General features: G+C 34.5%; 1 pseudogene across 1 annotated transcript; it reads left to right on the forward strand.

Moving 5' to 3' along the window:
• Positions 1 to 4,523: 4,523 nt before the first annotated feature.
• On the forward strand, positions 4,524 to 9,448 carry LOC145052783 (TMV resistance protein N-like; annotated as a pseudogene). The gene is made up of 4 exons (XR_013684189.1): positions 4,524 to 5,164; positions 5,697 to 6,810; positions 6,892 to 7,200; positions 7,303 to 9,448. The product of XR_013684189.1 is annotated as a TMV resistance protein N-like (transcript).
• The last annotated feature ends 5,593 nt before the right edge of the window (positions 9,449 to 15,041 follow it).

Here is a 15,041-nt window from a genome sequence, read left to right on the forward strand (position 1 = left end):
GTGTTTGATTCTAGTAATGGTTTGGTAAGTTTTGACTTGTTGCTTACTACGATCATTCCTCGATATACGTTGGTCCAATCTCGGGCAAATATAGTTGATCACGCTATATTTGTCCAAAATCTGATTACATATATCGAGTCTCAATCGTAGTGTCAACTTGTCTAAATACTTGTATAGTTAGATAACATGAACATAATTTGTGGTATGCATGTAATTGTACTTAAATGAACTATCAATTTAAGTTGAACGCAATGCTGCTTAAGCGTAAAAAGAAAATTTGTGTTGTCAGAGAGTATTAGTCCCTTAAGCATTTATAGTTTGTATATCTTATGTGGTTCGATATACTTAGTTCACTATAAACATTGCTCTGATACCAATCTGTCACACCTCCAAACCTGAACGGCGGAAACGTTCAGGGGCGGATGACTTCATGTGGTAACGTAACAAATGAATACATAGTAAAGAAAGAAATACAACCATCATATATATAATTGAAAGTTTACATTTGTCAAAAGTTACATGTTCAAAACCAATTACAATATGATGACAAAATACGAGAATAAACTGGCGCCGCAACATCCCTTTGTCAAAAGCAAAATGAATACCTGAAATTACTGATTTCCAGGGACATACAAGAAATTTTGAAATAGTAGATCAACATTTAAGCTGGTGAGTTTCATAAGTATTTAAGTGACAATGTTTGTATGAAATGAAATGTTTTGTCTTTGTTTGTTTGTGTTTAGAAAATCCTATATTTTCTACTAGTATAAAAGTGGCCTTCACTCAAGACCAATGTTTGTTTCTAAAAATGTATGTAAGTGTAAAATAACCAATGTGTTTGAAAACCTTGTAAATCAATGCATTTTTAATACCCCATGTGAGTTTTATAACCATACTATTGACTCGGAATGCCTATACACAACGTTCTTCAGGCGTTGGAATGTTATGATGTTTGTCACCCCAAACGGTGGACTGCAGCTAACAGTCAGGACGCGGGTTGTCAAGCCCGTATAGATCTATACACAAACACCATGCTCCCCCTCCAAGGGATTCTGGTATATAATACAGGACTTGAAATGCGTACTCGAACGTACATGAAGTTAGTGTCTCACAAAACCGTGGTAAAAAAACAGATCTACTTGTTAAAATGTTACGTTTGTTCTTGTATACGAAAGTGACTTCTTGAAATTCATGTTTCTAGTACATAAGAGTTAGAAATTTGTTCGTAAAACTATACCTATTATAGTTTTCTAAAAGTGTGTCTCGTTTGTTTAGAAATACCTAGAAAAGGAATCATTTGTTATGAAAGCATAGATTTTTGGATGTAGCGTCTAAGATAGACAAGTATAATCTAAGAAAAGTTTGGTTTATACATGCATTACAACAAATTTATATTTCAAAAGATAGAATGCTATTTTAACATATGTTATATATATGAAAGTTCCTTATAAAGTTTGTAAATCGCATGTGATTTGGATATATAAAAGCATATAAAATAGTTCTTTATGTAACACACGATAATACTCGTGTGTTTTACTTGTAATCCCCCCCTTGAAAGCATATTAAAGAATTTATAGAACATTTAAAAGGTAAATTAAGGGGTATGAACTCACTTGAAAGTTTGAAGATAGCGAGATGGAAAACCGGACAGAGTTTCGTCTCGGGAAACGGATTTTTCTCGGGATTCTCGGGAATCTCAGGAGTAAAATCGACCCTCGGGACTTGAGCAAAAAGACCAGAGCTTCGGGTTTGAACGGGCACGGAAAACGAGGCAATATCGTTAGAGAAAGGAGAGAAATGAGCAAGTTTTTCGGAAGCCTTCGCATGCTATTTATAGGGGGGTCTGAGAAGCCTCGTACGCGTACGTCATGCATGACCGAAGCCTCGACTGCCTCGGCTTCGGATGGGACGGATCAGTCTGGCGGGTCGGATGGGACGGCGGGTCGGACGGACGGGCGGGTCGGTAGCCTCGCATAGGGCGACGTGGACGATCAGAGGCCAAGGCCCTCAGGTACGCAGGGCGTACAGGGGTACGCAGCGCGTACCTCGGATGAGGACGCTGACTCCTCTTCGGATAATGCTTGATTTTTGAATTAAATAAATATAATTTTATTTAATAAACTTCAAAAATTCATATCTTCTGCATACGAACTCCGTTTTCGATGGTCTTTATATCCACGCGTGGGTGAGACTACGCTCTACAACTTTCGTTTAGACTCCGTTGGCAAATTCCGAAATTATTTTTATTATTTATTTTATAACTCATCGTGTTTAAGGAATTTCTTCAAAAATTCATAACTTCTTTATCTGACGTCGGTTTTTGCCAGACTTTTTACCGTTGAAATACCATTGTCGAGACCTTCGATTCTCGTTTAGGTTATTCCGGCCAAAAGTCGCTTGATCTCCGATTCGAGTTTTTAGCTGTCTGTTGCTAAGCTGAACTTGGAAAAATCATAACTTCAATATATGAAGTCGGATTTGGGCGTTCTTTTTACGTACGATCATGGTTTAAAGACATTGAAACATAGAAGGAATTTAAATAGAACTATTTGGACATTTTATTATGAAAGGTAATTTTATTAACTCAAAAGTGGTTACAAAACTTGACCTTTTAGGTCATTACAAAGAGTTGAAATATCGGGTTGTCACAAAGACTCCCTTTTATACTAGTAGGAATCATAGGGATTTCTAGGGTTTTTCAAACGTTTACAGTTGTTTTACAAACATTTTCATACTTACACGAACTTTCTTTCAAAACATTTTCAAGTCTTTCATTACATGTCATACAAATACTTACATACAAATTAAGACACTAAAATACTTATGATCTCACCTGCTTTAAAGCTGATACTCTCTTTCAAAATAACTTGTATCCTCAAGTCAACAGTAGACAGGTACCGATGCAAGGTTTAGAGAAGATGGAACTCGTTCAAGACTCATCTTTCATTTTGATTATACTTTAGTGTCTATTATAATTTGACAGAACACTTGTATTAAAATTATATTATTAATGCAATGGATGGTGTTGTTGTTTGTATACTACTTTTCATTGTTGTGATACTGTACATGACGTCCTCCGCCCCAGAACATTTTCGCCGTTCATGGTTTTGGGGTGTGACAAAAATAAACATAATCGAAATAGAAAAACTACAATCAAATAAATAAGAACATTAGGTGGTTGAATATATAAATAGAAATGTTACATAAATATATGTTTAAATCAAAAGAAAAAACTAACATTCGTCTACTTTGCTCAAACAAAAAAAAACTTATATCCGTTTTCTGAATCTTCTTTTTTTATTGAGCACCATTCAACCATAGAAACTTGATGACAATTCTTCACTAACCTTCAACCAAAATGTTTTTCTTGAAAAAGAAGAATTAGAAATATATTCCAAGCAAAACATTGATGTTTGGAGCGTCACATTCAAGATTGAGTAATACATACAAATCACATATAAAGGTCAGATGAAAAATTGAATATAAAGAAAGAATAGAAAAGCTTCATTTGTTTTGGTTGAAAGAAAAAAAAAATCATATTACAATTACTATCGATGCGACATAACCCATTTCTTCAAATAATCATATTTGGATCGTGAATGTTTTAACTATATGAAAACTTTTGAATCATAATATCTTCAACCAAATAACGATTTTTTGTAAGATAAATGTACAAATATAACTACATATATAATGAAGGTGAAAGGGTGTGAGGGTTTGAAATGCATATGAAGTGTTGAACTTATAGAGTGTGTGATTTTCTTGGAATGAGATTATATGTGATTAATTACTTTTAAGGTGAAAGGGTGTGGGGGTTTCAAATGCATGTAGTGTTGGCAAATTTTTATGGGGGTTTCAAATGAATGAGATTGATGAAAAAATGCTAGCTTTATAAGTACATATGATTAGAGTTTTTGTTAAAGAAAAATATTTTATGTAAAAAAGAAAATGAATTTTTAGAAGTCCATGCGGGACATACCGGCAATGATAACACCGAAACGAAGCAGCAAAACCCCTTTCTCAGAAGTCAGAATCATGAGAGCAATCGCACTTTTATTATTTTATAGGCGTTTTGCCGGTATTGAGTTAGGTCGTGTAGGAAGGTATGTTGGATTTTGGCTCCAATCTCGTCTCACAGTGGTTCTCATCTCAGGCTATGCTAACTTCCATTTTAACCTCTGGTATCACAGTTGTCGCTAGAGTGAGAGGAGGCGTGTGAAAGAGGGATAGTTGGATTAAAGTTGAGAGGGGCCAGGGGCGAAGGGTCTTTGCATCAAATACCTCTTCTGTTCCAGCGAGTTGAGCTCCATATTTCCCATTCATTTGGTGTTTTGTTCCACCAAGTCAATGTCGCCATCCTTGCCAAACGTATTATGAAATGATTTTGTTCTGTTATGCATCCACTTACCAAACTTTATCTTGTGGTTCGACAGTTTTTCTCCATGATTTTTGTAATCATTCACATTACCGACCAGTCCCATCTTATCTACGTACCAAACTTTATCTTGTGGTATGGCTGATTTTGTCGGTGAGATTTTTCACATTAATTGTGATAGAACTGTTTGTGCTTGAGGGTTATTTAGTTCATCTCATCTTCTCATCCAAAGTTTATCTCGCATATACTTCGTCTAAAAATTTCCCAATATAGATTTGAAGTTTTAGGCTCCTTTAAGCATAATACCATCAATGGCATCTTCTTCCACTCTGTCCATTCACAAGAGTTTTAGATATGATGTGTTTTTGAGTTTTAGAGGTAAAGACACCTGTACCAACTTCGTTGATCATCTGTATTATGCTCTACAGCAGAAAGGCATTCACACTTACAAAGATGATGAGAGAATTAAGAAGGGAAAAAAGATCAGTGATGAACTCATAGGATCCATCGAAGATTCTAAGCTCTACATCATTGTTTTCTCAAAAACTATGCTGCTTCTTCCTGGTGTTTGGATGAGCTTGTGAAGATAATGGAATGTCACAAGACCAACGAGCATACTGCCTACCCGGTATTCTATGATGTGGAGCCCTCCGAGATCCGCAAACAGAGTGGGGCAGTTGAAAATTCGTTTGCAAAACATGAAAACAAAGAGGCTGCTGGGAAATGGAGGGATGCTCTGAGAGAAGCAGCAGATCTGGCTGGGTGGGAGTTGAAGAACACAGCTGATAGGTAATTCCTTCATCATAGTTTTGCATTAAACCCCGTCTTTCCCTCTAGTGTTGGCCAAACTTTTGTGTGACTTGACATTGAATATAATATTATACATTACACAACCAGCATGGATTGAATGGTAACGTTCTGAAAAATCCGACTCAATACCACTATGTGCCCAACATCGTGTTTGCAAAATTGTGGCTAAAATCAGGATAAAATAATCCCCATCCGCTTTCCAATTTCGGATTTGTCATAATCCGACTCAGATGGACGATTAGTACAATTCTTTCTTTTATTAATCTCTGCAATATTATTTAGTATTATTTCTTTCTGGTCTACGTTTACCCTGGATGTATAAGGTTTGGTCGTTTGGACAAGACATCTCATGTTGTATTGGAAACTCTGAATCAAACAGGGAATGTTGTTGAAATAATAAACATGAAATATGATTATATACCTATGTTATTACTTCTTAGGAGTGTGTATGTGTTAAAAGTATTTTTCTATGGAATTTTGGCATGCTAATTGAATCTTATTAAAAACACAGGCATGAAGCTAAATTCATCAAAACAGTTGTTGAAGAACTTTCACTAGAGTTACGAGCAATCAATTTCAGTATTGATGAAAAACTAATCGGCATGGAAACCCGGATCAAAGATGTTTTATGGTATTTAGGAACTGGTTTTGATGATGTTCGCATGATCGGGATCAAAGGAATGGGAGGCGGTGGGAAGACAACTTTGGCCAGAGCTGTTTTTGATCAAATATCCTTTCAGTTCGAAGGTAAAAGCTTCGTTGAGAATGTGAGAGAAGTTTCAAAAGCTTCTTTGTTCGGTTTAAAGTCATTACAAAACCAAATCCTTTCAGATGTGTTAAATGATCAAGGCATCATTGTAAGTAGTATCTATGATGGGAAAAACATGATGAAGAGGAGGATGGGTGGTAAAAAGGTTCTTCTTGTTCTAGATGATGTGGATCAGATAGAGCAACTTGAGGCGTTAGCCGGTGAGCGGAATTGGTTTATGCCGGGAAGCAGGATTATCATTACAACAAGAGATGAGCAGGTACTGGTAGCACATGGTGTGAAGTCGATTTGTAACGTCAGGTTGTTATCGGATAAGGAAGCAATTTGCCTCTTTAGTAGGTTTGCATTTGGCGGAGAGATTCCCAATCTGGGGTATGAAGAGCTATCACGACAAGTTGTACATTATGCTGCTGGTCTTCCTTTAACAATCAGAGTTTTGGGTTCGTTTCTCTGTGGTAAAAATGAGCTTGAATGGAAAGATGCCCTAGAAAGACTAAAAACAATTCCCGTATCTGAAACTTTAGAAAAACTGGAATTAAGCTATTTCGGTCTAGAGGAGGATTACAAGGAAATATTCCTAGACGTTGCATGCATACTGAAAGGTTGGTCAAAAGTGTTAGCAATCAAAGCTCTTGAAAGTTGTGGATTTCATGCTAGAGTTGGTTTAAGAGTTCTTGAACAGAAATCTCTCATAACAATTCATGATAATCTTGATGATGGTGAGTGTCTAGGCATGCATGACCATATTGCGGAAATGGGCAGGAATATTGTTCGTCATTTGCACCCGGATAAGCCTAACAAACATAGTCGATTATGGATTAACAAGGAAATTGATGATATATTGGCTAATGACTTGGTAAGGATCAAATTTATTTCTACGTTAAATATTTTCATTTATTACAACACAAGTTTCATGGTAACTTCTTTTGGATTACAGGGTACTAAAGCAACAAGATGTATGCAATTCTATACTCGGAAGCTCAGTCCTGAAATTGTGATGAAGGGTCTTAGAAAGATGAAGGAACTTAGATTTCTCGACTTGTCTGTGGGATTTATTGGTGCACGTAAAAGTGATGTTTTTCGTCGGAATTGGAAATTTTATGAACTTCCAAATGCTTTACGATATCTGCATTGGGACCATTACCCTTTTAGATCTTTACCCAAAACATTTCAAGCAAATAATCTTGTTACACTTCAGATGGCTGATAGCAGAATTGTACAACTTTGGGAAGGGGGAGAAAGAAAGGTAGAATTATGGTAGATTGATTCTTTTGTGTCACTTATTCAAATGCTATACATCCATTTCTTTGTAATTCACCACTATACATTATTTATTTGCTTTTTTTAGGTTCTTAACAAGCTGAGATTCCTTGACCTCAGTTACTCCATGCTGAGGACCCTTGATCTTGGGCTTACTCCAAATATAGAGACGATGAATCTTAAGGGATGTTGTAATTTGGTAGAACTTCACATGCCTGTTGGATGTTTTAAGCTCAAAACCGTTGACCTCAGTCGGTCAATGTTGAGGACCCTTGACCTTGGATCGGCTCCCAATCTCGAGCTGATAGATCTTGAAGGATGTTCGGATTTGGTAGAACTTATAATGCCTTGTAGATGTCCAAATCTTAGATCCCTCATACTCAATAATTCAAAGTTAAGGACCCTTGACATTGGGCAGACTCCGAACATTGAGTATTTAGATCTTAAAAATTGTTATGATCTAGAAGAACTTTACATGCCCCATGAATGTCAAAAGCTCACATTCCTCAACATTAGTCGTTCAAAGTTGAGGAACCTTGACATCGGGCTGACTCCAAATCTCGAGAAATTAGATCTCAAGAAGTGTTACAATTTGGTAAATCTTAACATGGCCGATGAATGTCTAAGAAAGGTTGTCTACTTGGACTTAAGTGGTTGTTTGAGGTTTAAATCTTTTCTGTTTCACATAGGTGGTGATGCTTCTTTTAGTAAGATAAATGCTTCTTTTGGGGAGGTTGATGCTTCTCGCAGTGAGGATGATGCTTCTTGTGCTGAAGGTGATGCTTCCTGTAGTGAAGATCATGATGATGAATCACTTATGGTTGGCCCTTTAGCTGAGTTACATCTCATTGCGGAGTCCCTAGATGGATGCCCATTTCACCCTGAAAGTAATTTGCCAAAGTTTCAATTTTCATGTTTTTATAAAGAAGATAAACCCTTATTAACTAGAAACCTTGAGAAGCTTATCGCTGTAGGTTTATGTGCTTGCACAAATGTTGAGACGTTTTCAAGAAGTATTTGCGGGTTACAACATTTAAGAAAGCTTAAACTCCAACACAATAATCCACGAACGATTCAGTTAAAGGGCCTAAACTTCTTCATGGACCTTGACCTGCTAGAATATCTAGAGAAGCTAGATTTGATTCCTCTAAAATTTCCCAAAGTTAATCTATGTTCGTTTCTTGAGAAGTTATCCGAGGATCTTGGCCCATTTGAATCTTTAAAGAAGCTAACTGTTACATTTGCAATGATTAAAGATCTTCCTGATTGCATTTGTATGTTGAAACATCTCAAATCTCTCAAACTTAACAATTGTTCGGTGCTTGAGAAGTTACCTGAGAATCTTGGCCGATTAGAACGTTTGAAGAAGCTAACTTTAACAAACGCAAAAATTAAAGATCTTCCTGATAGCATTTGTATGTTGAAACATCTGGAATCTCTCAAACTTAATTATTGCTTGTTTCTTGAGAAGCTACCTGAGGATCTTGGCCGACTAGAATGCTTAGAGAATCTCGACCTCAGCTATTGCAAGTTATTACGAGATATCCCGGACAGCATCTGTAAGATGAAATGTCTAAAATATCTCAGTCTCTACTCTTGTACTCAACTTGAAAAATTACCTGGGGAATTTGAGCGTTTAGAATGTTTAAAAGAGTTAGATTTAAGAGGCACGTGCATAAGTCATCTTCCGGAGAGCATCTTCTTCTTGAGGCGTATTAATGGGTCAAGAGAGCTTCCTTGTGTTGAAATTTAAAGCTGAACTTAGTATTTAGTAAAAGTCGTTTAAAGAAAGATGGGGCAGTTACAAGTAGGTAGTTATTGCTCTTAGGGTTGCAACGGTTACACAACCATTGTGATGGCTCAAGAATATGCCAACCATTATGATGGTTCAAGAATGTGACATATACTCTATATATACATGTAATAATCTTATGTAAATTGTATTGATTGGGTGATTAATAGAAAAGCTTTTTGTTTTCTGTACAAGAATCTCTCTTTCTATATATCTCCTTGTCTCGATACGCTTTCAACAACACTTCGGTCATCTGGTTTTAGATCCGAGATACAAAGCTTAGGATGGGGAAATGCAATAAACTGTGTGGATGTGATGGTGTGTTAATAACTCAGGCACCCACAATATAGGAGTTTCCTCTAAGTATGGCGCTCCAGGGATGATTTTGAGGCTCTGAAAGCCCCGAAAAAAGCCAATTAATAAAGATAGAAGATTATAACAGGTACTTTCTTTGTTTTCTATGGTCATCTTACTTTGGTTAGAATTGTGAAATTGATATGACAATAATTAATTTTCTGCCAAAATTATAATTATATTAGAAGAAAATACAAGTGCTATGCATACAAGAAGAACCCATGTTGTAGTTTAAAGCTTGGTTTCGTAGGGTAGCTTATAGGTCGTTTCTGTTAAATTTGGAGCCTAAGTCACTAAGCGTACGGTGTCAGAATTCAAGAATGAGATGTTAACCTCCTAACAACACATGTGGATCTCGTGCAAATGACTGAAGATATAAAAATGGTATTATTTTATATCCCTTTTCTGCATTCGAAATTGTATGTGTTGCTATTGATCCTAAAAGTTGAACCTTATCCTGCAGGGGAAGCAATTGACACTGGTGATCTGCCCAAACATTTGGAAAGTTACTTGGTTTAATCACATCTTTCAATGTAATCAAGTCTTGTCCTTAATATATCGATTCTTGAGTTCCTAAAACATCATTTTTTTTCTTCATCTCTAAACCAAATAACTTTTTTTTTTGGAAACTACAAGAAAAGACATATGGTGGGTTGGAGGGAAATTGCAATAGGTCTAAGATGAACTTGAAAAGGTACTTGTTACTTTTTGTGGATGCGCTTTGCATATTGTCCAAAGCTAGACCAAAGAGAATCTGATTTTTTCAATTTGTCCTTGTTTTATTTTCCATGTGCCTAGGTTGTGTATTTTTACATTTTACTGAACCGAACTTGTTTTCATATAAAGCCTACACCTCCATAACTCCATTGTTGCTAGGTTAAGCTTCAGTCAAGTGGTAACTCATTGTAAATTCAAGTTAACTCGTACCTTCATATCCGGTTCATGGACAATGACTTGTATTTCCTTCACTTTTATGACAACATATTTGGCATCAGTCATCTTGAAATTTATACATTTTTGTACAACGATCTTCTTGGAACAAGCAACTTCAGTTTTATAATGGGATAATGACTTGAAAGGGTAACGAACTTTCGACTTTTGTCACATTTAGTCACTAAACTTTTTTTCGTTATCTATTTGCCATTGAACTATTGAAACTGTTCACATTTTACCCTTATGACCGGCTGTTGCCGGTCATAAGGGTAAAATGTGAACAGTTTCAATAGTTCAATGGCAAATAGATAACGAAAAAAAGTTTAGTGACTAAATATGAACAAAATCGAAAGTTCGTTTCCCTCTAAAAAGTTCAATGACTAAATGTGAACAAACTTTCTCTTGTATTATGTTTTAGCAAATTATTTGTTTTTGTTAAATTGTAGCAACATTTGTTAATGAAGAAATCTATGAAATAAAAAAAAAAAAAACAGAACCTTGAAAATATATTTTAAAAAAACAAAAAAACAAAACCGAAATAAAAAACCAATGGTTTAACATTTTCCAAAATAAAAAATCAAAATTTCCAATCTGATTTTGGTTTTACAAAAAAATGAACCATCGCCACATTGTCGGTTAAGGTTATTGTATCTCCTTTCATCTTGCATCACATATTCATCATCATCGATTTACCTAATTATCATCACCTTTCTATCATCACCTATCTATCATCATTTTATTTTATCACACACCAACTATTTCATCTACCCATGTTTCATCCGCAACATATTTGTAGATATAAAATAAATATACCGTTTAAATCTTTTAAAACATGTATAAAATCGTTCATCCAGCATAGACAACAAGTATTCAAATAATATGCATACATAGCACGTAATTTATATAAAATATTTCATATCTATGTGTAAGATGAAAATAACTATATATACCATAAAAATCCCATAAATACTTCCTAACTTCGAACCCCAAGGTTTACTCTACTAAAGCTTCATATTCTCGGCTCTCTGGACCTAGAAGGGTCCAGATCTATCACACCAAAAAGCTCAAGATAGCTCTTCCTTTCACTCTACACACTCAAGCTCGCTAGGGTTCTCACTTATGGGAAAGGTAGTCGCAATTGAAGGTCATAAGTGCCTTTAAATATGGCTCGGGCCCAAAGATTTAGGATTTCTGCCAACAACACGGACTCGTTGAGTCGCCTCATTGACTCGTCGAGTCCATTCATTAATCCGAGTCATCAGTCGCAACCTTACTCGACGAGTTGAGGCGTCAACTCGTCGAGTCTCTCTTCTTAACTCAAAAGAAAAATACTTAAATTATGATACCTGGAAATCCGGATGTTACATTTTGTTTTTTTATTTCATAGATTTCTTCATCAACAAATGTTGCTACAATTAAACAAAAATAAATAATTTGCTAAAACATAATACAATAGGAAGTTTGTTCACATTTAGTCATTGAACTTTTTAGAGGGAAACGAACTTTCGATTTTGTTCACATTTAGTCACTAAACTTTTTTTCGTTATCTATTTGCCACTGAACTATTGAAACTGTTCACATTTTACCCTTATGACCGGTAACAGCCGGTCATAAGGGTAAAATATGAACAGTTTCAATAGTTCAATGACAAATAGATAACGAAAAAAAGTTTAGTGACTAAATGTGATAAAAGTCGAAAGTTCGTTACCCTTTCAAGTCATTATCCCTTTTATAATTCGTCTCAAATGATTCCCAGGTTTCCCTTGCTGCTCTATTTTATTCAAAGTCAAAATCAGTTTTGATTATTGTCAAAGTTTATTTAAATTATAAAATTATATACTTTCTTCCAGTCCAATCATCACTTTTTGGTAAATTAGTCTGATCCTTGGCAATGCACAGTGCTAGAATATCACAGACAGTTAAATCACGAGTAATAATTGGACTCAAACCCTCTTTTAGAAGTTCTCTAACATGCTGCAAGATATAAAGAGGTAATTTTCCACTGAAACTCTTAGTGTTATGATTTGGGCTAAATTCAAGAAATAGCAATATACTCCACATATTTGTTTATTATAGCATCATTCGTTTATTTATTCCTAATACAAAATCTTACTTTGAAAAAACTACCCAATTGTAGCAATATCATCCAAATACAAAGCAATTCGCTTCTACAGTCTGGTAGATTTTCCAATTATAATTGGATTGATTTTCAAATACAATACATTAATAAGAAAATAATTGAAAGATGTGAACAAAAAGCAATGTAAGTATGATACCATAATAAAAAAATAATGAAAGTACATTGCTATTTCTTACATTTAGCCCTTATGATTTCCCAAAGATAACCCCCACAAAAGCAATTCATGAGTTTGAATCTTCGTTCATTTTCTGAATCGAATAAGTATCATCGAAACCATTTTCCCATCTCTTTCTCTCAAAGCATTTTGTTTATACTTTTTCTTCTAGTTCTATACAAAGTTGGAGCAAATGCATCTGGCTCTTATGGCAGAGAAGATGGACCAAGGTACATCACATTGTCATCGTCATCTGGATCATATTGCTATAATGGAGTAGATATTTAAAAGTAAAATTTTGTAATAACAATAAATGAAAGTAGGATGTATAATAATTTATTGTGCATTTAACCTTATTTTTTATTATGCTAGACAATCTTTTTCTTATAGAGGATGTTATGACATTTTTACCACAGCTGTCCAGTCAACTGGAGAACAACCAAATTTGACCAACCTTTTGGGTTTCGAAGTTGCTTGAGGTCTCATATGCATGCACTAAAGTATTTGGTGCTTCTAAGTTATTCAGGAAGTCATTTAATTCATTATATCCTATAAAGAATTGAGGTTTTGTTTAGAAGCATGAATTTTAAGAAAAATCATATTTTCTTTTCAAATTTTGTGTATATTTCTGAACCAACTTCAATGAGAAGTATGGAATGATCAAAAAGTTTAATATTCGTGTATTGTATATTCTTGGAAAGCTCTAGATGTATAGTTTAAAATGAAAAAAAAAATGAAAAATCTCTTGAAGTTACGTATGGAAAGTTTATGGCATTTTTGCCACGTACATGCTATCTTGTGGACAGAATCATCCAAAATTGACAAACCTTTTGGGTTTTCCAACTCTATTGAGATTTCCTGTACATATACTAAAGTATTTACTATTTTAAGCTATTTATGAAGTCTTTTAATGTTTTAGGTCCTATAAACAATGATGGTTTTTTTGTAGAACAATTACTTTTAAGAAAGTTCATTTTTCTCTCAAAATTATGAAACGACAAGTATGGAATGATCAGAAGTCCAAAAATTATGTATTTGTATTATTGGAAATGTATATATGTGTAGTTTCCAATGAAAAATGTTGCATGAATTTTGGAGTTATAGAGATGACATTATGAAGGCTGTCAAATTGACATAAACAACCAAATTTGACAAACCTTTTGGGTTATTAAGTTTACTGTGATCTCCTATGAATCTACTAAATAATTCAATTTTTATTAGTTATTCTTGAAGTATTTTAATGCTTTAGGACCTATAAACAGTTAATTTTTGTTTAGAAACATCCGCTTAAAGAGCTTAAAGAAACGTTTGCTTTCTCTCCAAATTCTGTAATTTTTTGCACCAATTTCAACAAAAAATATGGAATGGTTCATAAGTCCAATAAATTATGTATCTTATATCCTTGGAAAGATATGGATGTTTAGATTTAAACTAAAAAACAAGTTATTTGGAGTCATGTAGACGAAGTTATTGCATTTATGTCACAGGATGTTTAGTGGACAGAAACAAGCAGCCAAATAATGACCAATTATTTGGATTTCCCAAAATCTATTAAGTGGTGTGAAAATACGTTATGTGGTTTGAAATTATGTCCAGTGGTATAAAATTATATCATGTGGTCTTAAAAAGGTGTTGCTTGGTCTAAAAATATGTTCAATGGTCTGAAAATTTTGAGACAAAAAATGTTCGGTTGTGTGAAAAATGTTTTTACACCAACTTTAAAGAAAAGTCTGGAAAGATCCATACATCCAAAAACCGTGTATCTTATAAGCTTGGAAAGCCCTGAACGTGTACTTTCCAATAAAAAAAGAAAAAAAAATGATTTGAAGTTATGTAAAGGAAGTTATGGCAATTTTTTACGTGTTGTCTAGTGGGCAGCAAATATGTTAAGTTGTCTAAAAAAATGTTATATGTTTGAAAATATGTTCTAAGGTCTGAACTCAGGGAAAAGATGTTCAGTGGTCAGAAAAATGTTTTTTAACACACTTCATCGAGAAGTACGGACTGATCAAGAATTCCAAAAATCGTGGATCTTATATGCTTAGAAATATCTAGATGTATAGTTTCAAATGCAAAAATTGGCAAGTCTTTTGGAGCTCTGTAGAGGAATATTGGTTCATACCAGTTCTGTACTCTCTTTCATTCCCTTACTCGATCAGTTTGTATTTAAATACAATCATAGAAAAACACATAGCTAAAAATCCATCAATTAGGATGCAAGCGTTCATGTAACATTCGCGCTAGACGATTAAGTTTTATAATCAGGGATAAAAATGACTTTTCAATAGAAGATTATTTACGATAAGTAATCTTAACCAAAGTTGTAGTATATGTGACAAGAATTTCATACATATAAAGAAATCTGAAATCCTACTTTGTATGAAGAAGTTATGCTTCTTCGAAGTTTCGCGATTAAACTGACATGACCCTACGTATCGTAAAAAGTGAATTTTT

Source organism: Lactuca serriola, chromosome 5, assembly GCF_051521515.1.
Source record: "Lactuca serriola cultivar US96UC23 chromosome 5, Lser_US96UC23_V15, whole genome shotgun sequence".
Classification (NCBI taxonomy): domain Eukaryota; kingdom Viridiplantae; phylum Streptophyta; class Magnoliopsida; order Asterales; family Asteraceae; genus Lactuca; species Lactuca serriola.